Raw genomic sequence first — 14,616 nt, forward strand, 5'->3', positions numbered from 1 at the left:
CGGGCGGGGCCGGGCAGCATCACCCCCCCCGGCAGGCCCGTCCCGGAGCGAGCTGCCAGAAGGCTGCACGTTACTATAAACTGCTGCTCATTCCAGCCTCTTTCACCCTGTAATTATGACCGCGGAAAGAACACAGTGTACAACTGCATTGTAGTGGGGTGGAAGGACTTGGGGATATTTTGGGGCCTTGTATTTAGAGGCCAAAAAAAATCAGTGGAAATGCACGCTACTGAGATAAAGTCGTTAAACGTTCCTGAACGATGCTGAGGGCTGGGACCTTGCTCCCTCGCAGACAGCAAGTAGAAGGGGCAAAATTCTGAATCACTCCTTTCCCAGTCACAGATGTGAAACCAAGACAAAGCGGTCAAAGCATCTTTGGTGGCTATTAGCACACCACGGCGGACGCTATGCCAGCAGCGGGGTGGCAGTGTTGTAATAAAGGCATTTGGCAATTTCCTTGCAAGAAATGCTGATGCATCAGTCAACTTCAAAGTATCCCTTTAGAGCAGCCCACGCTGGGTACATTATCCACTAAAGCAACCCTGGCTTTTTGCTCTCTGCCTGTAGGCCAGCATACTGATACACCACTCACAGATTTGAGGCCAGTCACCGCATTAAAGCATAAGCTCATTACAGAACTAAACGTGCATAACGCAGCTATGCACGACGGGCAGAAATCCCCACGCAGCGACAGCTCAGCCCCTCGCTCTCCCCTGGGCAGCATTTGGAAAATTCTGGCCCTCACGTCATCTTTGACAAAGTTAAGCCATAGCTTTGCTCCCCATTATAGCCTTCCTGCCTTACATAAATCCATCATTAGCCTTTCTGCTTGTGTTATTTCTCACAATCCCTCTTTATCTCCTCTCTAACCTTTGGGCTGTCCTTTGTCTCCTGCCACTTTCCACTTCCTTCCTGCTTCCCTGGTGAGAACGGGCGTGAAACTCCTGGCTGCTGTCTACCAAACACCCTCGCTCTTTCTCCATCTCTTAGATTCTTTGCCAAAATTAATCCTACCTGTCTTGCTCGCTTCTGGTGAGTGCTCCAACCTGAGGCTTAATTTCCACTTGACAGAAAGCTCTACTCAAAAATGATACGCAAATCTGGTTTTAGAAGTACCTGTTTTGTAGTATTTCGGTGGGTGTGTATCTTCCTTTGCTACATGCTTTTACCACCACCTTTCATCACCTTCCCTCCGCTGAACCCTGCTGCTGGTGGAGTTTCTGTGGACACTCCAGTCCCACTTGCACCAGTGCGGCTGTGTAAGCAGTTCTGCCCCTGCTGCTGAAGGCAGCGCATCTTCTCCCCATAAAGGCCTTGCAGGTCTAACAGAACTGACAGCTGGTTTTGTCACTGATACTCACAGCAGATCTGTTGAGGGTGAAAATGCCACCAGGACAAGGCTACGGTTCAGCGTAGAACCAGATTTACAAGCCCTGAGTTCTCCATCGCCAGCCTGATAACTGGTTCTACAGAAATAGAAACTGTGCTCCGAGTGTCCCCTGCGGCCTCGTGCCCTGCTTCTGCTCCAGCCCTCCCCAGAGCACTGCACAGACAGGGCGTTTGTGCTATTGCTGACTCGCAAGCAGGCTGTCACACCTTGCCCTTCTTCACGAAGTCACATGGCAGAATAAGTCCTAGGAATCAGGAAATTCAATGCCTTAGCACAACCTGACTCTTAATAAACTAGAAACCCACATTCATCTTATCAATAACAAAAAGCGAACAGGATCCCTTAAGAATAAATTCCATTTAAAAACCAAAAAACAAACACAAGAGACAATTAAATTCTATGAGCACAGCTTTTCTCTCCAACAGCCGTAGTCAAAACCCTGCAGCTAAATTCAGCAACCACAGACCTGAATATAAAAACCTTTCCAATGTCTATGTGCCTGTGAAGGATGTTTTGTATTAAAAGGGAAGTGCAAGCATGAAGGGGAAAGAACTTCCTTTGTTTCAGCAAAGGAAATGCCATTGTACCCCAGAAGTACGGGGCTAATCCTGAACTCTTCTGTCTGCATCCTCCCTCCCCCACCCCAACCTCAGATTTGGGTCCATACTAACAGTAATTGCCACTGCCAGATGGACACTCAGCAAAGGAAGAGCCTGTTTAAGTTGAGGCTCGAATTGACATGCTAGCTTGTTTCCTTTAGCTTTGTTTACGCTGGGGTCTCAGCTACAGGTGTGAAGCTGGCAGAGAAAAACAAGAAGAAGATAACTCATAAGAGAACAGGATTTCCTGTCTGCAGGAAATAAACAGCTTCTTAAAATGGGGTTTCAGTCTGAATTGGACAAACTGACGCTTTTCAGCATTTCTTAGTTCTCTGAATTGTAAATTCATAGAAATTATCATTCAGAAAAACATTCAGACACACTGGACCTCCTCCTTGAAAGAGCCCCCCGGTGCTCTCAGGGCACGGACATCCCCGCTGCTGCCGCAGCCGTGGGAGCAGCCAGGCTCAGCAGCTCGCGCCACGTCTGTGACTCCAGAGCCAACCCTCTGCATGCACTTCCCAGCATTTTCAGGATCCAAATCCTAGCTCTACAACAGGCATCTCAGAAACCCCAAGGTGAGGGTCCCTGCTATAGAGGTAGGAGGCAAATCCCACTTTGAGCTTCTCAGTTCCTTTGCTCCCAGCTTCGTGGCAGAGAGCCCAGAGCCCAATGCCGGCATGCCGGCCTTCCCCAGGACTCCCCTCAGCAACGGCTCCCCAGCACTTTCTCCAGAGCCAGACAGGATCCCTGCAAACACCAGCTTTCCATGGCACCACAACATTCCGCCAAGGGATTTATTTTGACAAGTTTTCTTACCTTCTGTCAGGAAACTGCATTCTGCCAGTGCCATCTGATTGATGCCGACTCTAATGCTCAGACACCAGCACCTTTATCCCAGAATAAGAATCCTTTACAAAATTCCCCATTACTTCTGTTTTTCACATGAACTAGAGATTTTAGACATCTCTTTAGTGTTTCTTTAGGGCACAACCCTTAGCTAATAGGCAGCAAAATGACACAAAAGCCCATGAAATCTGCCTGTAACTACAGACTTTATGCATCCCTTCCAGAAGCTCGTCCTGAATTGCTCTAGACCAACCTTTTTGCGTGATGCTTTCAGAAAACATTTTGTCCTTGTTTGATTGCAACCAGGACCAGAAGATTACCAGCTAGTAAATGGAGAGTCAATGGGTGGCAACGGCCAGCATGGTATTAAGCCCCACATTCATCCATGGGTAGGGTCTCTTGGTTGCTGCTTGAATTAATTACCATTTACAGCATCATTTTGGAAGTGATTTATTGTTGCTAATGTTTTTTGTGAAGTCCTGGAGTACAAAAAAAAAAAAAGTCTTGATTTATATTAGGCCAGCTGCTCACTTTAAAGTTGTCCCCTTCCGTTTCCAATTATAGCATGGTTTAGTACCATGGGTGGCTTTGCTAGACTGTCAGGAATAAGATTACACATTAAAAAACTGTCTAGAATTGTATACAGCCTGGGTATGTCTTCATGCTAGCTTGGTGGCAGTCATACAATGCTGCGACTACTATTTGATGAACACAGAAAAGTAGAGAATACTTTGATCAGGTCACACCTTGAAAAATACCAGTACGACTTAGTGCAGCTGCTGCAAAATTTATTTGATTGCAGGGGAAGGATTTAAGTTTCAGGCTGTGGACACTCAGTTACTTACATTCCAATTTAGTTAAAAGATGCTAAAAGAGATGAACCACCAACCCCTCCCCCAACCCAATCTGCTTCATAACTTCAGTATTTCTGTGACCCATCCCTGCAGTGCTTGGAAATCACAGTAAGATGTCTTTGTTTTCAATGGATTGTTGGATCAGACTCTGAATATTTCTCATGCTTTCTCCTATTTGAACCAAAGAAAATTCCACTTCATTCCAAACACATTAATGCTGGGCCAGAAAGTCATAGTTAAACCTGAATCTGTCTTCAGATTTGCACTTTGCAGAGGCTGCTGCATCAAGATTGAGAGACAAGGTTACTACCTTGAGTAAACTGGGAATACCAGAAATCCAGACAAACAAACCAAAACAGTCATTTCCCGTACAGTACTCAGTAGCACATACAGTAGTTTTCAGCTCTTTAAAAATTAAATAACTTCAGTTCCTGGCAGCCGTGCTAGTTCAGTTTCACAGGATATCCAAAATGAGACCAAACAGCTTCCTTCCCAAAGGATTCCTGAGCGGACAGGCGAGCTGGAAAAAGTGCCTCTCACTACTGTAATCACAGCCAGGATGTCCACCTCATTTCCCAGAGTAAGACTTAAAGTAAAGGGCTCCCACAGAACTTGCATTAGTCCAAATGCCGCTCCCTGGGACTCCTGTAGAAATTTATTTTCTTTTCAATTGCACACAAACGAGCTGCCTGAGCAAAGCGTGTCCCAGAGCACTGCACGTAGGGAGCACAAGGAACCCTCTCCTTGCAGGACCAATAACCCTCTTTCACTGCGTGACCCGTGACTTCACAGCATTGTTTCAGTACAGCACTTTGGAGTTTCTCAAGTAAGGACACTGCTGCTGGAAGTGTCCCATCTCCCATCAGTCCAGCACACGTCCCTGCTATCCCTGACAACAGCCACACAAACGCTTCCAGGGAGAAGAGTCGTATTTTTCTGGAATGATGATATTTTGCACTTCTGGCTTTTGGACTCAGTTCCAGTGCCGATTGAATCCTCAATTCTGATTGTGTGCAGCAATACATGAATCATACAGATAACTGTTTCCCTGTGTGAAAGTTACTTCTATTATGTTGTCTCCCCATGGGAGTTTTTCCTACTCCGCTTTACTTTTCTTTCCTTTCCTACGTCACCAGGTATTTCACTTTGTATGCCTAGTATCTGAACACCAACACAGTATCTGCATGCTGTGGTAACACCAGCGTACAACGGCTGGCTGGCAATTTTGCAAAATTAAGAGGAAGATGATTTATTGAAATAACTTGAACTCATACATTTTCTATTACTATTACTATACTATTGTATATTACTGTTGTGCAGCCATCTGCCTAGCTATGAGTTTTTCCCCTTCCCTCCCATGTTCTGCAAAGTTATTTCTTCATTCAAAGTGGCAACCATTTTAAATGCTTTGCAAGGAACAGTAGCTATATGTTACTAGGTCATCAGATCCCAATGAGGTTTATGAATACCATAATGAATTTCAGCCCAACATCTGTCTGCTCTCTGAAACAGATGCAATTATGGGAAAAAAATAGCTGCTGCCTCTTCACAGGCAGATTTCTCAGTAAAAAAAAAAAAAAAAACAAAATACAAAGAAAACTGACGTATCATAGTTTAATCACTACCACATTAAATTTATCAGTCAAAATATCATGTGGCACACGCTTTTTTTGTGAAAGCAAGAGAAGTTGTGGTAACTTTTCTGGCAGACAGACAGAGGTTTTTTGACTTTTAGAAAATCTTGCAGGCATGGTTTTGGTTTTGCCCATCAAATGCTAACCTTGGATGACTCAGACCACGGTTCCCTTTTATCCAAACCACTGAAGTTTGGTGATTGACTAAGAGGGAACTGCTATCTGAATCACCCTTCGTGTTGAGAATAGTCAGATAAAAGTCCTGGGTGTACGGTTTGGGGGGCAGGGCGTTGGTTGGGTTTTTTGTCCCCCTCTTCCCCAAAAGAAATTAAAAAAAATAAAATTCAACAACTTTAAAAATGGGGACACTTTTCAATGTATTTTAAAATAAATAAATAGACTTTATCTCATCTTTCTAACCTTTTCAGTGTCACGTATCAGTCCAGGTACATCTTTACTAAATTAAACAGATTTTTTTCAGAGATTTTTTCAGTCATGTTGCAAGCCTAACCTGTGCCTCACAAAATTACACAATTTCAACCTTGTCTTTAGCTACAAAAAAAGCCTACCTCATTGCTCAAGTCTCAGCTACATATCTGCAGTTCCCAGGCCTCTTGCTTCTCCTTTTCTTAGAGGAGGGGAAAAAAAAAAAAAAAAAAGGCGGCAAAGGAGGAACTGTAATTTATGAGTCTCCATCTAGCCCTCTGGAACAAAACCTGCCCTCTGTGACCTATTAAACATCTTCAGTGAAGTCTCCTCTATTCTCACTCCAGTTTCTATTTAGTTCCAAGTTGCTTTTCATCTTGGTAGTTTGTCAACACTGAACATTTCAGACACGCTTGGATGCCCCAGCACAGTGCCTTTTAAATCCTCCTGTTTTCCTCAAGGGAAACGTAACCCGTCTTTGGGATGTTGCCTAATGTGTGTGTGTGTGTGTGTGTGTGTGTGAAAGGCAAAGGGAAGCTCATTTGAGCCTTAAGCAACAGAGTCCTCTTCCAACACTAACTCATGAATAAGTCTATGCCTTTTCCTGTATATCCTTGCCAGTCCTATCTAAACATTCTCTATCTTTGTATATTAATAACCAGCATATAACTTCCAGCCAAGTTACAATTATGTCTGTAACATCATGCTCAGTCTGGTAACAGGCAACACTGCTCTCGTGAGGGTCTGCCAGTATTCTCACTGCACTTTTCAGTGTATCTGGGAAAGCAGTGGGTAGGTGCAGTTGCCTTGATGTTGCTGCCGCACAGTGCAGCTGTCAGCTGAGACTGTAAACATTTTAAAAATTAAATTTGACAAGTTGTTTAGCGGCTTGAGAAGAATGGGAAGTCTCTGTACATCTGCCAGTCATTCACCAATATTTAGTCATGGAAGTTTTGTGGGCAAGGAATGTGTTTGTGCAGGTCCGAGACTGGGTGTATTCACTGTTTTTATTGATAACCTGGAAACAAATACCAACTAATCACAGCTTAGCTCACAGAGGGCACACAAAGAGGCAGTGTGGCCTGTGGCACGGGGTTGTGCTATATAGCACATGCGGCTCAGCAACCTAAACTCATCTAAACAATATTCATCTTAATAGCAGGTCATGCCAGGTTCTGTGCAAGCCCAGCTAGCACGCAGTGGGGTGGAAGGGTGGTGGCACAGACCCTCCTTCCCATGCTGGCCTGGCTGCACCCAGCACAGCCTGGACAGTGCCCAGAGCACCGAATCCCAGAGGCACCTGCAAACTACTAAATAGAGTGAATCTGTGGTGCAATACTGGGGCAGAGGAGCTGATGGCATCATGGCTGCATCAGCAGAGAAGACAGACTAGGGAGGGGACTTCACCCCCCATATGGCTTTGCTGAGATGGATGCTGGAACAGCAGCTCCAGCATCTTTCTGATAACACACAGAGCAGAAATGAAGACTTGGATTCAGTGCAAGGAAGTGGCACAAAAATTAACAGCCAAGGAAAAATGTCTTACTGTGCCCAATTGAATAGCTAAAGGTCTTACCTTATTAAAAAGAGAAGTGACTTTATATTTTCTACAAAAGAGAAAATAGTGGGCTTTTTAATCACAAAAGAATTAAAAAGAGCCAGTAGCTGAAGCAGAAACCAGACAATTAAATAAAAAACCCCAAACCCAGCAAAGTATTAGAAACAAAGGCACTACATGTTAACAGACCCCATTGGTTTCCACTGCTCATGGGTCTCTCGCTCTCTGGTTCCGAGGGTAAGTGAAAGAGTGCTCAGACACATTACAGCAGCATCTCAGAGTATTTCACTAGTCCAAAGTAACGGGTGGTCAAGCTGTCCTGACCATAGCCACTTCCGTGCCACCCAGGACATCTGTCCCATCGGATGGCTGCCTGGCTGCGTCACAGTAGCTGACTCACAGCTGAGCCCAGAACTGGCACCCCATAGTGTGCTCGGGCTTAGCCTTCCAGCAGGGAGAACTGGGGATTTAAACCAGCTTCCCTTTTCACAGCAGCTTAAGTTCTTTAAGTAGTTTAGCTCCATAAACCAATTAAACATCTTTAAGTACTTGAGCTCTCATACCTTCTCCGAGCAGTTTGTACTCTTACACTTCTTTAAAGGGTGAAAGCTGATGCCATGGAGCTGAGGTCTGTGCACCTTACAAGGTCACAGGGCGAGCAATCCCAAGCAGAGTCAGCCAGTCTGGAATCCTCTGCAGACCAAATCTGGGGTGCTGCACTCCTGTGGCCTCGTTTCTACAAGCAAATCCTTACAGGTTTGGAAAAGGCCAACTTCACCTTTAATTCTTTACTTTCCAGAAGTCCCAGTTCTAGGTTATAAAGTAATCGATGGCCCATGAGCTCATAAACTTTACATGCTAAGAGTGGGCGTAAAACAGCTATTACCCACATTTACATATCCACTGTGGTAGAGCAGGCTGACATAACTGGTGTGTCACCCCCTTGAGTCCCATCCCCACGCCTTATCTGCCCTTCCCGTTTTTTTTTTCTTTTGGATTAGTTAACACTAAAAGAAGGAGAACGCTAATATACTTGTTTGATATTTGAATATGAAAGCTTACAACCAAGTCTCTGAAGTACTGTTTCGGGCTTTTTTTTTTGTTTTGTTTTAAATAGACAAATCAGCAATATCTTGAAAGCCAGAAAACCACATCATAAAATTTTATGCTAATCTATCACTAGCCCCCTTTGTTTCCTGTACAACATATCCCGCATAGCTGGATGTATTTATATATAAAATATATAGATTTGCATTATATATACATAAATAAAATTACTGTGTATCTCCTAAACGCTGTAATTTTCACAGGTATTCTTTTTAAGTCAGTTAATAACCATACATCATTATGTTGTGTTAAAACACAGTTTTCAGCTCTTGCACAGGAAAAACAACATGCAGCAGTAACAATGCGATTCTGTAAACAGTTGTGGATTAACATTCAGTGACCACTGAATCTTCTCTGTGATTAAAATACCCATCAGCTGCCCAATCTGCTTTTGTCAGTAAATTCTGCATCATTTTATAGCAATAAAAACACAGTTCACCCACTCACTTGAGGTCAGTCACATGCTTATGTCTGAAGAGGAGCATTTACATGAGCATTACGTGAAGTGCAGACCTGTTCCATTGCTCTGGAGCTGCTACTGCTGTTGCTTGCTTACAAGGTCACCATCTCTGTTTCTTCTAAAAGAAATCATCCCAGAAAACACCCCATCCACCAGCTCTGCCTGCTCAGCACCCAGGCAGTACCCTCTACATTAGGCTCACCCGAGGACACGGCACTGAGACGCAAGCCCTGGACCCCAAAGCAGACCTGGGGGTGCTGGATCCTTGCACTGGGCTTTCCAAGATGAGCCCTGGCCCAGTGAGGCATATTGTGCAATTCATCACCTGAACCCCACTCATCAAGAGGTCCAACTGTAGCTCTAACCATGAAACTCCTCAGCCCAACCCCCTCACTAAAGGGGACATCTCAGCAGTTCCTCCCTCCCTGCAAACACAGGTATTTAAAAAAAACCTCACCTTTGATTCAAAATTCCCCAAGGCCACACAGTTCCTACTAAAGCATTTCCAGCAAAACTGTACCTACCAGCTCAGGCTGTGCACCTCTCCCCATGTCACCAGCAGCATCTCCTTAGAGCCTTGGGGTCCAGGGTGGGAACATACAACCACCTGCCCAGAGCCAAGCTCCCTCATCATGCAGGGACCCAGCTGCCACCACTTGTGGCTGGTAGAGAAGGTGAACACAAGCATGGCTGCTTTGCACTGATTTTATATTCTGCCGCTGATAAAACCTTTACATGGGCCCCTTTCTTGTGGAGACAAAGCGAGGGTGTTTTTATATAACTTGGGGACCTACAGCAATTACAGCTATTGCTTGTATTTTGCAAGGCAGCACAGCAGGAGTCAAGGCCTTGCACAGTAGAGCCTTCTGCCGTGGTCCCTCATGCTTCCTCCAAAGCTTTCCACTCGTGGGTTTAGGGCACCCCAGCTGCAACTCGGGGACAGCCCTTGCCAGATGGTTCCTCTTCCTCCGTGTCAGCACACAGCTCCTGCACGCTGAGCGCCCTGCGCAGGAGGCTGCTGCTCACCCTGAGCGAGCAGAGCAGGCAGACGGCCCCCAGCCCTGCCTGCTGCCATCCCCCAGCCCTGCCACCCCCCAGCCATGCTCTCCCTCAGGCACTAGTGCCCACATGGAGCTGCAGCCCCCTGTGCCCTCGCAGAGCTTGCCCTGTGCTGTGGGCTCTCTGCCTTCCTCCTCCACCCATAGGCCACCACCGCAGCTCCCACGGCCCCGCGTGTGGCAAGCTGTCCCCTGCACAGCCTCGGCCAGAGCCACCTCCTTCACCCGCTCGTGTTTTGGAGCAGGGCACTGATAGGCAGCCCGTACCAACGCCTCGTGTGCTTCCATCCCATGTGGGAATAAGCCAAGAAACAAGAGATAGGACAAGAGGGAATGGCCTCAAGTTGCACCAGGTAAGGTTTAGACTGGATATCAGAAAGCATTTCTTTGCAGAAGGGGTTGTTGGGCGTTGGAATGGGCTGCCCAGGGCAGGGGGGGAGTCCCCATCCCTGGAGGGGTTGAAGAGTCGAGTTAACCCAGCGCTGAGGGATCTGGGGGAGTTGGGAACTGTCAGGGATGATCTTCAAGGTCTTTTCCCACCAAGATGAGGATTCTGTGATTCTGTAAATCCCTGCAGAGACAGGTAGTCACGCAGCAGACTGCGATGCTGCAGTGGGAGGGTGGTGACAAGTGATTTTGTGGTTTTAGCCAGCCCAGCACTGTTCCCTTTGGCCTTGACCCTAGCTGTGCTGGGCCGTCTGGGATGCCGTGGAGGCTGGCTCAGCAGCCTGGCTGAGCTGCAGGCTGCCCCTAGCATGGAGCAGCACCCGTGCACTCTTCACTTTCTCTTCTTTAATCTGCTCTCTGAAACCAGAGATGTTCCTTATGGTGGCTGTGAATACACAATCACACGCTGTGGGTACTCACACGCCTCTTCTGAGCTGCATGCTTGATACCACCTCTTGCTATGAAGCAGCAACAGCTCCTCCATTTTTTCCTAGGTGTTTTTTTTCTTTAATTAAAAAAATAAGAAAAACTTTCAGTTTATCACTGCATTACTTGAACCCTCTTGTTCTTTTTGCTAGACTTAGGTTACTCCACAGAGATCGATTGTTTTCTTTCTTGTCCAGACATGTCTTCCTGCTCAGCCAGATAACAATTGGCCTCACTTTCGTGTGGCTGTATAGGTTTGTGTTTTCCCTTGACGTTTTTGTGAACAACGTAGCAAAGTTTTTTATTGTCTATCCTAATTCCCTTTCTCTTTTTGGCTTATTTGGATGATTCTCCCAGACTGATGCTAGTTGTTTTTCCAATCATATTTAATCCCCTTTGTGGCCACCTCCACTTTTCCAATGCATATGCTGGCATTAAATTGCCTCTTATCTTGTCCTAATTTCCATGTTACAACTGCTGGGAGGATAAGCATAATTTATCTTTTGCTTTTTTTTTTTCTTTTTTTTTTTTCTCTCTTTGCTGTGTCCCTTTTTATTGTTTATTCTTCATCTAGATTGGGAGGGCCTGCAAGTCCTTTCATGACTATTATTTTTTCCACATGTCCAAGCTCAAACTGAGAATTAGAAAGCTTCCAGGGCTGATCCTTACTTGGCCAGCATTTCTACTGCATTTTTCTTTTTAACCTTTTGAGAGCATTTGCTGCAGTTTTGCCTTCCCATCTGATTAGATAGGAGACCAGAGGCAGCAGGGAGGGCTCACCAGGGGCCAGCCCCAGGCGTGCCTCTGCACTGGAGATGTGCTGAGGCCCTTTGCAGAGGTGCTGGGTTTGGAGAAAGGTAACTGAATTTTAGTCAAGCTGAAACCTGACTGCCATTGGGGTCAGGCGGACAATTCTGGCCTCCAAGCAATGTTAACTTTATGCTGCAACTTTTGTGGTCTTTTACAGTACAGCTGACTCTGGGAGCGTTTGGTTGGTTTGAGTAGGGAGCAGGGTTTCAGTTCACTTCTTAAAATTGGGTGCAGTACTTAGTGTCTTCACCACGTAAAACTGGGAGGGGGAGACCATGGTTTTGTACTTCAGGTGGCAAACTGGAAATATGTCTGGGAACTCCCCTCCGTGTTAGAAGGAATCACAAGTTCTGCCAAGCCACATCACATTAACTAGTCAAGTTACAAAAACAGACCCTGTAACTCACAGGTGTTTTGCTGTCCTCAGTAAAAGCTGTTGGATCAAGTGAAGCCAAAAGCTCAGCTTTATTACAATCTTCCTTTTAAACCACTCAGATTATTGGAACAAATTCTCATTCAGAGAAATCAGGTACAGATCCCTAGTGACTACACTGATTTGAATCTGGCTTTTGAGTAGTACAAATTACAGCAGAATATCATCATTAATTTCAGTTGTCCCCTCTTCTAGCAAATTATCATTCATCTCCCAAAATGTGTATCTCAGCTGGAGACCTTTATTTTATCATCTTAGTGTAAAAAATCCCCATTGCTTCCTCCCTCTGAATCAGCAGTCTATGATTTCCCCGTGGAAGTCTGTCTTAGGTGTAGTGTTATGACTTATACTTGACTAATATCACAAAGACTAGACAAAGCACATTTTTTACCTTCCAGCACATACCTGAATTCTCTCACCAGGTCCATGACTGCCTGCTCAGGAGTTAGTCACTTCCTCCACAGCCTGTAGGGAAGACAGTAAAGTTACAGAAATGTTTCTCTTTTCTAACAAAGCCTGTTGTCAGTGGCTCACTGCTCACACGTACACTGAAATCATCCTACTCTGAATGAAAACTGCCCAGGCTGCAGGCCAGGTAGGGGCTGATCATGGTGTCATTAGAGCCTTCGCCTGGTTTCTTGGTGTTACCTAATAAGCTCCCGAATTAACTAAGTACCATAAAACATAATATCTAAATGCTAGAGAGCCTCACTGCCCCAGTGCTGCATTTCAAGCTGCCCGTAAGGAGCTTTTCCCTTCCCACAGGGAGGGATTTGTCTCACAGGGCTCAGTGCAAAGTATGAGTTTAACATGAAATCATCCGGAAAAGGGGTGGCTGACGGGTCAGCAGGGATCCCCTCAGCACATGGCAACCTGGGGAAGAGCAGAGTGGGCTGGGGCAAGGGAGGTCAGCACAGGGGCAGGTTTCCTTCCGGGTGGTGCCAGGCAAAGCCGGATGGACACGCTGAGGCTGATGATTATCTGAGCTTGTTCTGTGTTAACTACCTTGTGAAAACATGGCTTCCACATCACAATTTTTAAGTACTGTTTAAGAAGTTAATAGCTTGCTACAGGTTAAACTGGTCCTGACCAGGTTACCTGGTGATGCTTTAGTCTCACTCTGACATTGTTGCTATGACACCAGTGCTATTCCTGTGTTTTTTGCTGGCTGAGAGGGAGTCAGTATTAGAAATCAGACACTTTGGTGCGGTTTCAGGGCCAGCGAGGCCTGGTGGACATGTATATTGAGATGCTGATGTATCTTCTGCTGAGGAAATGACAGCACTTGAACCCCTGTGTCCTGGACGCTGGCCCCAGATGGCATCCCTGTGCCACCCCTTGCACACCGTACCCCTGCCCTGCCGACACTGGACAATAACTTGGCTCCAGCCTCAGCCTCTTTGCTGAGCGAAGGGAAAAGACTGCCAAAGGAGGGGTTCAGGCCTGTCCGCTAGAAACTGCCCGAGATCAGCAGCTAGCATCACAGAGACGTGAAGGTGGGATGGCAGCAGCCGTGGGCTGTCAGCCCGAGGCAGGGGGCTGGGCGCTGCATTTCCCCATTGTAAGGAGGCTGCTGGCTCTGTCCCTGCAGGGCACTGTGTCAGATTAGTGTCAGCCATCTCACATCCACACGCTGGTTTCTGCCCTTCTGCCCACTCCTGCCTCAACTCTTGTGACCTCCCTGCACAAACCACTGCACTTTTCCCTGGCTCTCTTGGGGAGAGTTTGTGCTTTACAGCCTTACTGTAAAATAACAAAAATCAGGCTTCTAAAATCAGGAAGTTTCTCTAACAGGCTTCTGTGTTTTTGCTATAATCGCTCCACATGCTCCTCTGACAATTTCTGTGACCTTATTTCTCAAAAAAAAAGAAGAAAAGACAACTCCCATCATCCCTCAAGTCTCAGTGGAGCTCTCCACACACTGAAGGAGAAGCAGAGGCTGCCAGCTCTCTATCTGGAGCTCTTCTTACACATGTTTGTTAACCCTCAGGGTACAATGGATGCTGAGAATTACTCTTTCGTAACATTTGTTTGGCTGCCAAAAAGGAAAAATGATTAGCAGCTCAAAGGTTACATTGCTGTATTTTTGCAAGACAAGCCCTTGTCATAGGCTGCCTCTATTCTGCTGACTGCGGACGCGCCGCCGCGATGCTCGGCTGCCCGCGGGGCACGGGGTGCTCTGCCCGTTGGGCTCTGCTGCTCCAGCTCTCCGGCCCGGGGCTGGTGGTGCAGAGCGGGAGATTTCCACCGCTGCCCTGCAGACACGTCTTCTCCTCCTCCCGTGGATGGCAGTGCCTGGACCTCACAATTGGTACCCAGAGCTTGCAAGAGCCACCTAAGGCCTCATCTCCCCCTTAATCCCTATGATGGGGGCCAGGTTTATACCACACGTAAAACACTCTGCTACACCCGATGCTATTCCTATACCCTCTCCAGGGACTTCAATACATTAAAGTCCAGTAAGATGATGAGTTTCTAAGATATGGTTAATAGTTTAAGAAAGGGATTTAAAACAGATTGCTGAATTAATGACTACTGTTATTGTTTCCTTTATTAGCCCCTTAT

Source organism: Athene cunicularia, assembly GCF_003259725.1.
Source record: "Athene cunicularia isolate RWA chromosome 4 unlocalized genomic scaffold, athCun1 chr4_part3, whole genome shotgun sequence".
NCBI classification, from domain to species: Eukaryota; Metazoa; Chordata; class Aves; order Strigiformes; family Strigidae; genus Athene; species Athene cunicularia.